Source organism: Dipteris shenzhenensis, chromosome 6, assembly GCF_047967505.1.
Source record: "Dipteris shenzhenensis isolate YYH24624 ecotype China chromosome 6, Dip_SZ_1.0, whole genome shotgun sequence".
Taxonomy (NCBI): Eukaryota; Viridiplantae; Streptophyta; class Polypodiopsida; order Gleicheniales; family Dipteridaceae; genus Dipteris; species Dipteris shenzhenensis.
Genome location: NC_141601.1, coordinates 58,851,621 through 58,866,238, shown reverse-complemented (window position 1 = coordinate 58,866,238; position 14,618 = coordinate 58,851,621).

Genomic DNA, 14,618 nt, shown 5'->3' with positions numbered 1-14,618 from the left:
ATAGCCCAAAACATGGCATCCACACAGAAAGCATTAAGGCACATGGAAGAACAAAGCATCATGCATCAAGCTACGTCAAGAGAAGAAGCGAATGCCATCGACAAACAAAAACCTTACCAACCTTGCCTATGTTTTGTAAATCAAGCCTGACCACCTGAGAGTAGCTATGAAAGCACCCAGGGGAGGTATTGACATATAAAAGCCACACTTTACCACCTTAAGTAGCAATGCAAGCACTAAGGGGAGGTGATGGAATGTAACTCACATCTGACCACCTTGCAGTAGCCAAAGGATTATGGCACCAAGGGGAGGTGTTGAGAGTTGTGGTGCCATGAGCACATAGATTAAAGGGCTAAGGTATGGTATAGGAAAGAATTAAAGTAGCCACCCTAGGATGTGGACTACAAGATGTGAAGATATGGATCAAGGATATCCACAAGGAGAGATGTGGACTAGAGGATCCCACAGATGTTGACTATTCAAAGGGCACTCTCTATATAAGAGGCCTATCATGTATTGTTGAGAACACACACATAACACGATATATAGATTTGCTATCTCCCTCTCATGTCTTATTTAGTGTGCTTTGAGCCTCCTTAGTTCTTCTGCTAATCTTGTGTGCACTAGGCTAGTACGATCTGCACTTTGTCACCATTTCCACCACAATGAGCCTTTGTTACACTTCCATAGAATCAAAGTTGGAAAACAAATCAAAATCAAGCTGAAAAGTCACTTGGAACTTATAGAAACGTGAGACAAAGGCTATAAGACATTAAGCGACAAAAACAAAAGCGCCTGCAAGAGCCATATACAAAGTCCAATGCAAAGCACATCAACGAAAGTGCCACAATTTTAAAAATGCATGTTCTACATAATTTAAAACAAATCATAGTTGAGATACCAAGCCATGATTTCCTTAAAAAGCCATATTAATAGATCATGCACTAAATTGATTTTGCCTTAGTGATATACTCACTTGTGATCAGTCGAGCATGTATAATGTTACCCAATCCAACAGAGACAAACAGTCTCATCAATGTTCAAAGCCAACATTGAACTTCTAAATACAACAATCAATAAATAAAGAATGCAAAATTGAATAGAAATAATTTGATCTAGGCGGACAACCACCACCACCACCACTAACGACTGAAACACCACATGCAAAGTGGTTCAACAACAAGACAGAAAAGCAAGATCACCAAGAATTCAACCGCAAACATGAAGGTTAAACCTCCCCATCATAAAATGCAATCAAGGGGAGATTTATGTATAGACCTCTCTAAAAAGATAAAAATAGCTCCTAATCCAAACAATTCAAAATAAATCTGGGTTTAGATACCAACCCTTCCTGCCTTAATGGATTTTCAAGTCTCCTATCTTTAAGGAGTTCAATTCCTCTTAAGGATTACAAGTTCGCTATCTTTCAAAATTTCAAGTCCCCCAATAAGAATTTCAAGCCCACTACAAGTATCTCAAGCTTTGTATTACTCTTCATCATCCTACAAGCTCAAACTATGTGCAAACAAGTACATGTGCTAAGATAAGTACTTTAAGTAGACAAGAAAAAGATCAAAGTGAAACAAATCAATGGAATTCTAGCAGTTGTCCTCTTTTTAAGGATCTCCCTCATCTCCAAGGAGTCACTTGGACCTGAGGTTCCAAGAAATGGAACCTTGGGGATTGTGAAGGGGCAAGGGTCAAAGGCTAGTCGCAAGCATATTTGGAAGGGTCACAAGTTCTGTGTTATCCATGGCTTGTCTTGGCTTGTCTGGATATCTATTGGCTCATGCTAATTGATGACAAGTAATATTGTGGGAAGCAAGGGTCAATGATTGGCCGCAAGTAGTTTTGGAAGGGTCACAAGCTGTATGTTACCCATGGATTATATAAATACTAATTAGCTTATACTAATCTATGGCCCAATCAATAATTTTCATTAAGAAGAATTAGTCACTTTTGCTACTAGCTAGTCCTATTTGCTATTTGCATTAAACTATTTTGTAAAAAGTTTTGAATTTTCATGCACACAACATGCACCTTAGATTGAGTGGATTGAATGAGCCCCTTATTCACTCACACGCCCATACTCACCTACCCTACTCACACACAAGGAAAAGAATGGGCATATCCCAAAACATAGCAAAGTAAGACCACCACCATGGAAAGTCAAACACCCGCCTCTACTCAAACGGGCAATGCAGACCACCTCATATTGCTTTTTTTTAGGCAAATGACCACCTCGTATTGCATTGATGGATAAGCATGGGGTAGACTAGATGATGTGATTGTGACAAGAAGCAATGAGATCAAACTCAAACAAGACTTATTTGGAGAGTTGGACATAAGAGTTATGCATTATTGTCTCGGTATTGAGTTGAGGAGAGACTCAAATGTCACCATTAAGAGCTAGTATGATTCTTTCCACCTCATATTATTGTCATGCAATTGTTTATCATTTTCCAACTTCCAAGGTTCTTTCACTTGACAAGGTTTTCGTATCTTCACATTAAATCTTACATAACTTCATCTGCAATTAGTTGGGGTTTTAAACAACTCATCACGACCACCTAAGAGAACGTAGTGTGCAGCATACAAGTATACCTAAATATGATTGTTGTTTGCTCATCCACGTTTGCATTAAAAGTCAATTACCTCTCTCTCTCTCGGAGGATCACACAAAAAGAACCTCGCATAGCTAATGCGAAGAATCCATATATGCAAAGTCCTTTATGATAGACCAATATGCTTCTACCCTACAACCATTACATGGCCTTAGAAAGGTGAGCTGCAAAGAGCTTGAATGAGATTTGTGTTGTGTATTCAATTTTATGCTTTGCAAATGACATATCCACAAAGCAATGACTCAGTTTATTCTAAATATGAAAGAAGTGATCTAAAGCACTTTCAAGGTTTCCATATGTAGCTTATAATAATGTATAGAACAAAAGGGCACGACATCCTCCAAGGCACCACAACCTTCTTCTAAATGTATGGGCATTTGATTGTCTGCTATGGCATTAACGTTCCCACAAATAGCATTTTTGGAACATATGCATTTCAATCCTAATGAAAATCATGAAAATAGAGCCGAGCAACCCATTGCTTCAATATCCAAAACCATCTTTACTCCATGTTATCATCACAAAGGAGGTGTCTTCAAATATACACCTATCTAGATTCGCTCAATCAGAAAGACTATCTTATAATCCAAAAATTGAAATGAGGACACTGTTTAAAAATACTTGCATGTTCAAACCTGACATATAATCCATCTATTCCCAACAAATTGAAATAGTCACCAACTAAAACATTAATGACCGCGCTAATAATAACAGGTGCTAAGGTCTAAACATGTTGACATATCTATCATATTACTCACACTTTATAGCAAATAAGCAAAGTTACTAGTTAGAACATATCATAAATGAACTACCGTACTCTATTTTCATGATTTTGATCAAGATTGAAATGATATGTTTGAAAAATGCTATCCATTTGAGCGTTAATGCCATAGTAGTCACAATGCCCATGCATATGCCATAATAGTTTACAAGGTTGTTATGGTGTCTTCTTGATCCATCTGCCTTCCAGCATGTTGTGCCCTTTTGTTCTTTACATCATTAAAAGCTATAGAAGAATCAAATCATGAACGTTTCTATTGGAAGATTGCTCCCCCAACCTTTTACTCCAGTAAGAAGAGCCTCCATAGCTGCCTCCTCTTTGTCAATCTTTGCATACATCTGTATACATTTATGACAAAAAGGCAAGGAAGCACTATACTACTTTGGGATGCTTGCTATCCAATTCTTCAATCACTTTCGAATTGTAAATCCCCTCTACTTTGTCTACTTTGCATGTCCTTATCGATTGAATCATAACTGAGTAATCAACCATCAATACTTCATTATATCCTAGATTCGTTTGAGTTCATCTGCTTTGCCCAATTCAACATACAACCTCAATAGCATGTTATAGAAGATTTGCCTCCTTTTGCAAGGGTTGATTTCTACTTGTTCAATTGCCCTCGTTTCCTTATCAAATTAACCAGCAGAAAGAAAACACTTGGCAAGTATAGTGTAAGATATCAATTTGAGGACTACACTTTATCATTTGCTATTTACTTCCACACTGTTGCCATTCTAGTAACATCACCTTTACTACTTCTTGAGTATCATATCATACGTATGTATATAGGCTCTATGTTGTTTTCATCCATGATTTGTAGTACCTTAGCGACTACTTTCATGTGTCCCTTCCTCTTACAAAGAGAGAATCGTTGGATTTGCATAGATATTTGTTGGCCCAAATCTAGATTTTCACTTTTTGAACCAACCTTATTCACTCCTTTCCATGTCAAGGACAATCTATGCTTGAAGTAATCTTCAATAAGCTATAGCAATTTTGAAATGGCTTGGGAATCGTAGTAAAGTAATCTTTTTAATCAATTCCACACAAATTGCATAATTCAAAAGGCTTCTCTTTCATGACCCAATCAAATACCTACTCTCTTTCCCCCTCCCAAAAAAATGAAAAAGATGAAAGAAGATAACAAGACAAAAGAAGGCGCTTTCGCTAATACGTTTAGAGCTTAAGGAATGAACAAAAAGCTACATAAAAATGATTAAGTTTACAAAAGGGTGCTGAGAAAGCTAAACGAGAATGTCGTTGCGCACAACGTACAACTAGCTTTAATATGTCTATGAAATTTTAGGGAGCAAGTCCATTATGAACATGTCTCTTTATCTAACACTCAAATGCGAGCTTATCTTCTTTATGAAGTTTTTCAAGTGGCTATTCGAACTTCTCGATTGAATGAATGTTTACTTTTCTTACTTGTCATGGATGTACATACTCTAGGAGGTTTTTTTATGAAGCATTATGACAAATAGGCATAAATTCTCTAGATATATTAAAAGCTTATCATCATCTCTTCTTAAAATAACACCACACAGGTGCTCGCACGCATGCACGCACAAAGGTCTAGGACATGTGGCACAAGTGATTATATAATTTCTAACAGTCCAAAAGCAAATAAGATATCTTCAGGAATTGAAGAAACAAGGTAGTCACACCAACACCCCAAGCCAAGTTTATATCATGGATACTTAGGAATAAATGACCGTCCAAGATGTTTAAGATGAGGTAACATCCACACAACAGAAAACAAAGCCAATGGAACCCTTTCGCACAGTCGAACCATGGAAGCACAACTGCTTAAAAGAAGTGAACTATATTTGACATCAACTTGGATCGGCCCATTCATGGAATCACTCAAGAGAGAAAAGCCTGAGTTTTCGTTTATTTGTATGGTTGTCGCACTGACTAGAGATTGAGAGAGGATGTTGGAGATTCAATGCCTTATCGATCCTTTAATTTTAGTGGGACACCCTAGCTATATTGCCACCTTGTAAATACCTCTATGACAAGTATTATGAGTGGTTATGGGACATTGCCAACCATATCCTTTCATGTATTACAATTTGATTGACCAACCTTCTAAGACAAGTTGCAAGAATCGAGCATGCTGAATGAAGCAAAGCTTTGTTTGCATTTGGTCTCCCTTCCGCAGCGCAAGCTCAACTTTGTCCTTAGTTGGGTGGAGTTTGTTGGGGATCATGTCAGGCTCATTAGTCCATTAGGATAGCTTCTAGGTTAATTGAAGGGTCAATTAAGAGTGATCATGCAGAAGAGTCCATGAATTGACTACCCCATTAGTGGGTCTCGATAGGCACATTGGATACAACTAGTAGATCTAGGAGACAAGGTCTTGATAGGTGCATTGGGTACAACTAGTGGGTCAGTAGTGAAAGTGCCTACTCATTAGTTTTACTTAGGGGCTGAAGTTGGCCATCATAGGTAAAACACAATGCAAATTACAATCAAGGCAAACTGTGACCATTATAGAATTCTAGGTTTAGGAGAACTTGGTGTTTGAAACTTAAGGAACCTATGGAATTTTAAGACATCATCATAGTTAGGGCACAAGAACATGTCAAAGAGCATTGAGTTTACATCTGGATTCAATGTGTTATTTCTAGGCTAAGATATAAGCATTAGAATTTGTCAAAATAGTATTAGGCCATTGGTGTAGTTTTTAAAAAAATAGATGGATTACTTTAATTGGCTTACATGCTAATCATAATTATGTAAGACAAAAAGGTTCAAAACACCAGAAATAGCCATTCACCTTCTTACATCCACGTGCTCCTTGTTTTTTGCCAACTCCATAGCGAAAAAGGAAATTGTTGTCATCTCATGCAATGGGCCTCTATTTGCAAAGCCATTTGTTCCTACCAGTTTCTTGCTTTCAGGGAACGAGCATTTTTTGAGCGAAATCTTCCGAGCGCCCGAGCGAAGGAAAAAAAAAAGCTTCCAACTATGCAAAAATATAGTAAAAATGGATCAGAAGAAAACATAGTTTCACTTAGAAATATGCAAAGTATTATAGCAATTCTTATTTTATACAAAAATCTTTACGTGAATCTTTAGGAATGGTAAGAATGTAATGGGATGGCTTTTGAAGAAACCCACATGTAGGGTAGACTTCTCTATGAAAATTCCCTTATGATCCTTCTTACAACTTTTACTTAATAAGGTCTGGCATTGAAAAACCTCTCAACCTATCTTCATAAAAGAGTTTCTTCAAAGAAAACTCATTAAAGCAAGCCATCCAAGTAGTTTCACCAGCGAAACCCCTTTGAAGTAGGTTTTCCAAGGTAGTTTCGCTGGCGAAACTAACTTGGATGACACTTTTAAAAATGACATAACTTTCACATCCAATGTTCAAATATAGTCATTCAACCACTCAAATTGATCAGAACACCCCATTTGAGCACATCTATGGGATTATATTTTGGAAAATCTTACATATATAGTATTAAATATTACATGTATTTTATGAGAGTGATATATAAGCCTAAGTTAATACTTATTTATAGTAATTTAAACTTCTTTAGAAACATGTCCATAAATATCTTGTTATTTATGCTATAAAAACACTAGAAAGATATTGCCATATGATATAAATGTGTTAATAAGTAATTATATATGTATAGTATTATTACATTGAGAGTGATCATGAGGGATGTTTCTTAAAGGAATTATTTTTCAACACTTTTTAAAGGTAATAACAGGGGTACAAAGAGATGTCTATAAATAAGAAAATTATGTTGTGTAAAAATGAATGAGTGACTAGTCTGTATATTTTTATGATAAGGGATCTAGTTCTAGTAAAAATAAAAGTGTAAAAACCATGTTTCCTAAAGAAATAATTTTTTTTAAATCTCTTGAAAAACACGCTCGAATAAACCTGCTCATAGGTTTTTGCTCATAAAATTGACGCATCCTTGCTTTCATCCCTTTCCACCCTCGCAGAATTTTTCCTTTGGTCCTCAAAATCATAATTTGCTGAGCATCCCACCCTAGCAAGAAAGCCATGTAGCATGTAATATGGAGTGAAATGACTTAGGGTAATTTCAATTCCAAAACTGCAATTTCACCTTGGGGACACCTGCTAGCTCTCCACTTGGTTCAAGGTCCAAATCATTACATGTTTCGTCATCTGCATTCTCCAACCCTAATCGCAATCAACTTCTATAAATTGTTTCAGCCGGACTGATGGGTGGATTGAGCGAGGAGCAGCATCTGGCTACATCACAAAGCCATTGTTGAGATTATAGACCTGGGTAGCGTTTCCTCCAAAAATTTGAGGGTGATTGTTCAAGATAGCAAAAAACCTTGCCAGAAGACATCTAGCTCACCATTTTTAAAGTTCCACACATATTTTCATCCCGGTTGTTTCACTTGGAGCTTTCAGATGTCTTTGCATAGATTCCGCTAAGAATCATTGGTATCATTGTATATTAATTATTAAAGCATGCTTTGAATTCCTGGTTCGTGGGAGTTCCGAGTCTAGAAGTCTATACACAAGTTTGTAACTTCTTCGCTCTAATAAAGGAAATACACCAAGGATTGTCAATGAGGTCTCATGTTATCACATAATTAATTGTTTATTGAGAAACACAAATTTAGGAATTGTCATGATGCCACACTCTTAATGAGGAAGCTGAAGGATATGCATCTAAAGAAAATTGGCTGCAGCCACTGCTTTGACCTGTACTACTTCCATGACGTGCTGTTGTTTTGCCCCAACTGGCTCCTCTGCTGCTATCTGCAGTCCTTTTTGCGGGACCTATAGGGATTCATGCATCCTTTGCTGCTCGCCATACCTGCCCCATCTGTGGGCCCTTCTGCCCACCATCTAGTGCTTGTGCTGCCCTCCAAAAGCAATCTTCTATTGCTGCTCATGTGGCAGCCTGCATGCTGACCATGAGGCAGCCCTGCACTCCATCTCAGATTGCCCCATGGCAGCCTCACTCTACCCAGGTGGCATCTCTCTCTCCTTTTCTATTTGCTGGTGCACCAATCAACAGACTTTAACTCTCTTGCGCAAATATACAATCAGACAACTGAATGGACATTGAGGGTGTTGGAAAATTCAATGCTCTGTCAGCATGCTCAGATGGCATGGTTTAACCAATGAAAGCCCACATTTGAAAGCCTCAAGAGGAGGCACAAAGAGATAAACAAGTGAAATTCGGGAATGAAACATAGGTTCAACTAAATTTGCTATCCACTACTACTTTAGGGGACTAGAATAGCTGGGAATAGGAAGAATTAGCAAGAAACACAGAAATGGGGGCAAAGGAGAAGGTCTCTCTTACTTGGAAGAGGGCGAGGGATCATTAGCTCCCTTGATGGCTGACTAGCATTGCTAGACTTGCCCTTTGCTTGTACAGCATGTGGGCTGAAGCTTGGAAGTGCCAACAGTCTAAAGGAAGGTGGTCCTTGCATTAATGAAGAATATGAGTGGAGAGTACAGCTGAAGCCCCTTTTATTTTTGGGAAGTGGGCCAGCAACACCATTGCTTATGGGATAAGTACAACAGGCTACCACGTGGCAAGCCTACAATAAATCCTAGTACCCTACTAGAGTGTACAAAAGAGTACTGAAGTGTGTACGTTAAATGTGACCCCATTTTAAAGGCTGACCCCCCATGGGGGTAGCTGCTAGTAGCCCTAGTGTACCCTACCGTTACAGGGAAAAAGTTTTATTGCAGCCATGGGCTACCTTTAGTGTCTCGTAAGGGGCCAGTTACAACCTACAATGGACCCGTATGGAGGTGAGCTGTGGAGATTATAATGGTCACCTCCCCACGTGTGAGTCCCCAAATGAGGACATGGAAGATTCCTTTGTGGATTGTGGTCAATTGTCCGTAGTCACAAGAAGGGACACCTCTTGGAGGAGGGCGATGGCGCTTCCGTCTCTCAACCATGAGATGGGGAGCTTGTTTGTGTATCTTTGGCAAATTTGTGGCTGCTGTGTCGCCCTAAGCAGCTTATATGGTCCATGGTTCTCAATGCTAACAAATGATTAGTGGGATGAGAAGCCTTGAGGGGCTAGCTACCTCTAATGTGCCCCTTAATATGGTCCAAGCCTCCTGTTTTTATGGCCATCTCAATGAGTGGCATGCGAAGAGTTTGTCGTGGTCAAGATGAAGAATGCTTGTCATTTTGTTGTCACTCAGTACAAGTATCTTCAATGAGTCTATTGGACCATGACAAGTACTAGGACTCATCTTCCAAATCTTCTTAGCTACTTGCCCCAGGTATTTGGCACATTGGCTAATGTTCTGCTCTCCCATTGACAAGCGATAGTGTTAACTTAAAATGCTTATGTTGATGCATGTAACTTTATCAAATGGTGCAAAAGACAATTTAACTATCTAAATCATGTCTTGCCATCTGATTGATATGCTAAATGACCAATTTGGATTTATCAATCAAGAGATATAGGTTGTCAAAGGTGGGTGGTCCTTGCCGACGAACATGGATTCGTCAAAACGAAAAACAAACGCCATGGTTGCCTAGCTTTTTGTCCCAAATCCAAATGAGCCCTTCATTTCCTAACATTCGTTGATAGAGTTGAAGGTGCTAGGAGGAGGTAAATGGCAGTTTTGAGTGGTCAGGGGTCCATATCTAGGCAGCACCGTGTCTCCTAGGTGGTGGCACACGGAGCACACCCTTTTATATCTAGTTCTGTCCTTTTGTTTGAAGCAATATATAATACATGATCTATAGTGCTATTCTATTGTTGCACTATTCAAGGATGTAAGTCTGTGTATATCTCTCTATATTCACATGTGTACACATACTAAGGAATATGGAGACAAGGGGAACGACAAGCTTGTAAATAAGATTCACGCAAGTCTTTCTTAGGAAATAACTTGACCAACCTTTTCTCCAACTTGTTGGAATTCTTTGATGTGGTTGATCACCATCCAGGAAATCTTTGATGCAGTTGATCACCATCTTAACAACAAGCTTGTAAATAAGATTCACACAAGTCTTTCTTAGGAAATAACTTGACCAACCTTTTCTCCAACTTGCTGGAATTTGCTAACGTTCCCAAACATATTAATCATGTGTACCAATGTAGGTGAAAGGACATGTAGCAATGTGGCAACATAGGTGACAAGGCATTGATCATGTGTAACGGGCCTAAACTCCATAGACACCCATTTGTCACAAGACCTTATTTCACTCAGCTCTTTGTTTGAAAGATACCTCAATTTGGATGGCTTGTTCATGGACATAATCATGCTGAAGAATGTTCTGTCCTGCCGCTATTACATTTGTGATGGGAAAGCAATATGCCCAAACTATTTGGCATTAGTGGCTCACGCAAGCTTGAGCAAGCTGTGCCTGTGAGGTGCTCTAGTTAACATCCGCGTTCTATGTTTTCCCATTGTCTTTTATGGTACAAGGGTTTTGAAGAATTCCTGAGACGATTAGCCCTTCTCTAAAAAAGCTCTTTATTTGCCCTTGGTTTCTCATTTTTTTATTTTTCTGTAAATCATTACATTGTAAAAGTTGCTTAGCATGACATTGTAAAAGATGCTGCTGCAATGCGGGGCTTTAACCTCTCTAATCCTTCACATCTGCTCCCTCCTTCACCCACTCCAATCAAGCTGCCCTTCAACGAGTTTCTGGCCCCTGTAACAAGCTGGTTGAACCATTCATCCCCTGACTTCAGCCGCCTCAAATCGCAGATTGTTTGCTCCAACTCAAGATATATAAATTCATAGATCTGTTCCAGGTTTGCTGCTACTCCAAAACAAAATTCAGCTCTAGGCGTTGGCTGCTCCCAAAAAACAAAATTCAGCTCCATGCTTTGGTTACTCCCAAAAACAACTTTGATCCGGGAAGTGCTGGTACTCAAAACGAACTTTAGCTCCAGGCTTTGGATCCTCCAAAAAACGAAATTCAGCTCCAAAAAATGAAGTGCTGCTGCTCCAAAACGATATTCAACTCCAAGGTTTGGCTTCTCCAAAAAGCAATTCTGATCCAGCCGACTAGCTCCTAAGCCCTCTATTAGTCTCTCCTATCAACCAGAGTTCTCAGCCGCTCTCTCCCTCAGCCCCTCCCTCTCCAGCCTCTCACCTCTCTATGTACTAGTATGGTTTGCTTGCATGGTCCGGACCTGGAGGAGCAACAGCTTCGGATCCAAAGATTGATGATTGAGGACATCTCCAATGTATTCTGGGCATCTGCATCAACAGGTGATGTTGGCCCATAGTGGGTCGGTGAGAGAAGGTGCTGGTATTATCATGGTCATCTCCCCAGTTCTGAGCCCCCAAATGAGGAGAAAATGGGGGAGGTGTAACAGAAGAAAGAAAAGGGAGAGAAGAGCCATGCGGGCAGAGAGAGACGCTGCCACGGGCAGATTTGAGATGGGAGAGCAGGGCTGCCACACGGGCAGTATGCAGGCTGACATGTGGCAGCAATAATACATTGCTGTTGGAGGGCAGCACAAGCCATAGATGGTGGGAAAAAGGGCCCACAGATGGGGCAAGTACCACGCCCATGGCCAACAACAAAAGGTTTATGAAAGCAGGCCTTATAGGCCCTGCAGACAGCAGCAGATGTCTGTGCAAAAGAGGTCACAAAAGGGCCCAAAAAAGGAGTGAGATGGTACATCTGCCACATGCAAGTTAGTCAGGCCATATGCTGCAAGATTCGGTCGGCAAACTGGTCATGCCAACCTGTTGACTGGGTCGGCTGAAGCAGGGGTCCTCCAGCCCTATAAAAAGGCCCCTCCAGAGGAAGTCTATACATGTCAGAGTTTCGATCTTTTGGTGCTTCAGTTTGGGCTGCGCATCCAGTGGCAGGGAGGTCCAGAGACATCTTCGACAGAGCCCCCCCTTTCAGCTGTCTATTAGGGCAGCAGAGAGGTCAAGAATCATCGAGGATTCAGGCAGTACAATCTACAGATCTCCTACAGGTTGAAGAGCAGTACACTTCACACAGAAGGTTTACAGGATCAAGGTTTACAGAGCACTCAGCCTGCAGGTCTTCGTCAGAAAGAGCAGCAGCAAGGAGTGCCCAAACAGCGCATTGCTACACAGCCCACTGAAGCTCTAGTCGAGCAAGCAGGCTGACAGAGATCAAAGGTGCCAGGAGGAGGTAGATGACAGTCTCGAGTGGTCAGGGGTCCACAGCTAGGCAGCACCAGATGGTGAAACATTGAGCACACCCTTCTGTATCAGGGTTTGTCGATTTGTTTGGAGCGATCTATAATACAAGATCTACTGTTCTACTTTTCTGTTGCACTGTTCAAGGATCTAAGTCTGTGTCTATCTCTCTACATTCACTTGTGTACACATTGAGGAAAAGAGTGAGATTTGAACTAGCATTGTGTGATTTCTAGGCAAATGGTTTTCATAACCTCTCAGTGTGAAGAGTGTTGGACATAGCAAACAACGTCCACCTCTGTTTTCTAACATGGGCTAGGTGGCCACCATGTTTGTTGTAGCCAATCATTTGGCATGGGCAAGATGGGTAAAACAAACAAGTTAAATAACTCTACAAGGCACTAGCCATCTTTAGGTATCAAACATGTAAGGAAACCCTACAATTGGTATGTATGGATTGTTGAGATTTCAGGAGCTCAAACCAATACAAGGCAATAAGACAACCACATAATAGCAAATGCACAAACCAATTCCTCATCTCACAACTCAGGGAAGCACCCTCACGTCTATAAACACAAGCAATACTAGCTCAAGTAGCATGGGGAGGCTTGGGGCTAGGCAGGTGATTCTAAGGTTGAGTTGCAAGGGTACAATCAGATTAGGGTTCAAATTAGGATTTCTCACTATTTTTAGCACACTAGATCGAGCCTACATAAGGATCCCAGGGGTACAGTTTTCAGCGACACAAATTAGAGCACATTCAACGCTTCCTTGTCGGTTTGGGGACGTGCACCTACTTCCTAAACAAAAAACCTATGTGTGCATGCATGCATGCGTGCGTGCGTGCGCGCGCGCGTGTGTGTGTGTAAAGCATATATTTATACCTTCAAAGAACAATAAACTTGACCCAATTAATGTGATAATTATTAGATTTGACTTTAATTCAATTAATACTAAATAAAGGGTCTCTTACCCATCATAGACGGGTTATGCTACTTCTTCTGCTAAAAGCTGTAACTTTTTTTAGGGACTCTCAGCAAAAACATGGCTTAGTCTGCAATTCAACTTGCTCCTCCAATTCACATTCCTAACCTAGATTGCGCTCGATTTCCAGGGTGAATATGAGCTGTACCAGTCTATGCTCAGCATTGAACCACAAATCACCTTTCAGAAGCTGGAATTCACAATCCTACAACAATTCACCTTCCCTCTAGCAGTCCTGGATGAGATTTCCTATAATAATTTCAAGCTCCTATACCCCTTTCCTACGTTTCTTGGCTGATTTCAACTCAAATTTCACCTTCCTGTTTAGGGTGATCTTGTACTAAATCCACCTTCTCTACTTCAAAACAAAAATTTCCCTAGACTTTGATAGACAAATTCAGTGCACCTATGGAGGGGTCAGCAATATTGTGAATTTCCTGCATACCTAGAGGAGATCCTGACCAACGATTCCTCATTGACATGACCCCAAGGCTCCTAAAAACCCCATCATACAAAACAAGCACAAGGAAACAACAAAGACGGATGCAGGCTAGCTCACCACCCAACCATGACGTCCGCAAGAAAAAGATTCGAGAAATTGGGACGTCCCCTCCGAGCCTCAAGCTGAGCTGCTGGCACATCTCCCCACCAGACCCCAACCAACCTGGCGTCCCATACCACCAGGTGGCACCCAAAGGGCCTCGTATCAACGGTTGGATTGTGGGGTAAGTTGAGCTGTGATCTAAAAATTAATTTAATTCAAGCAAACTTCTAAAGTTGAAGAAATATAATTTTAAAGGGGAACCTTATTTTCAAGAAGATTAGTTGTATCTTTGGAAAAAAAGACGATTAGTTGTATATGGATTCATGCCACCTCAGGCTTATAAAAATATTGTGCTCAATGTGTGTATGTTGACTATGGGGACAATCTTTTGGCGAGTTTTTTAATGTGAGCTTTTTTACCGTTTCCTTTTTTTTTGCGAGCTTTTTTTAGAAATCCATATGTGTTTTTGTTATAAGAAAGATGGGGAGGTTAGAAAGAGGGGGAGAGGATATAGGATATGTTCATTTTCATAGCATGTGGGAGGGGTGGAAGAGT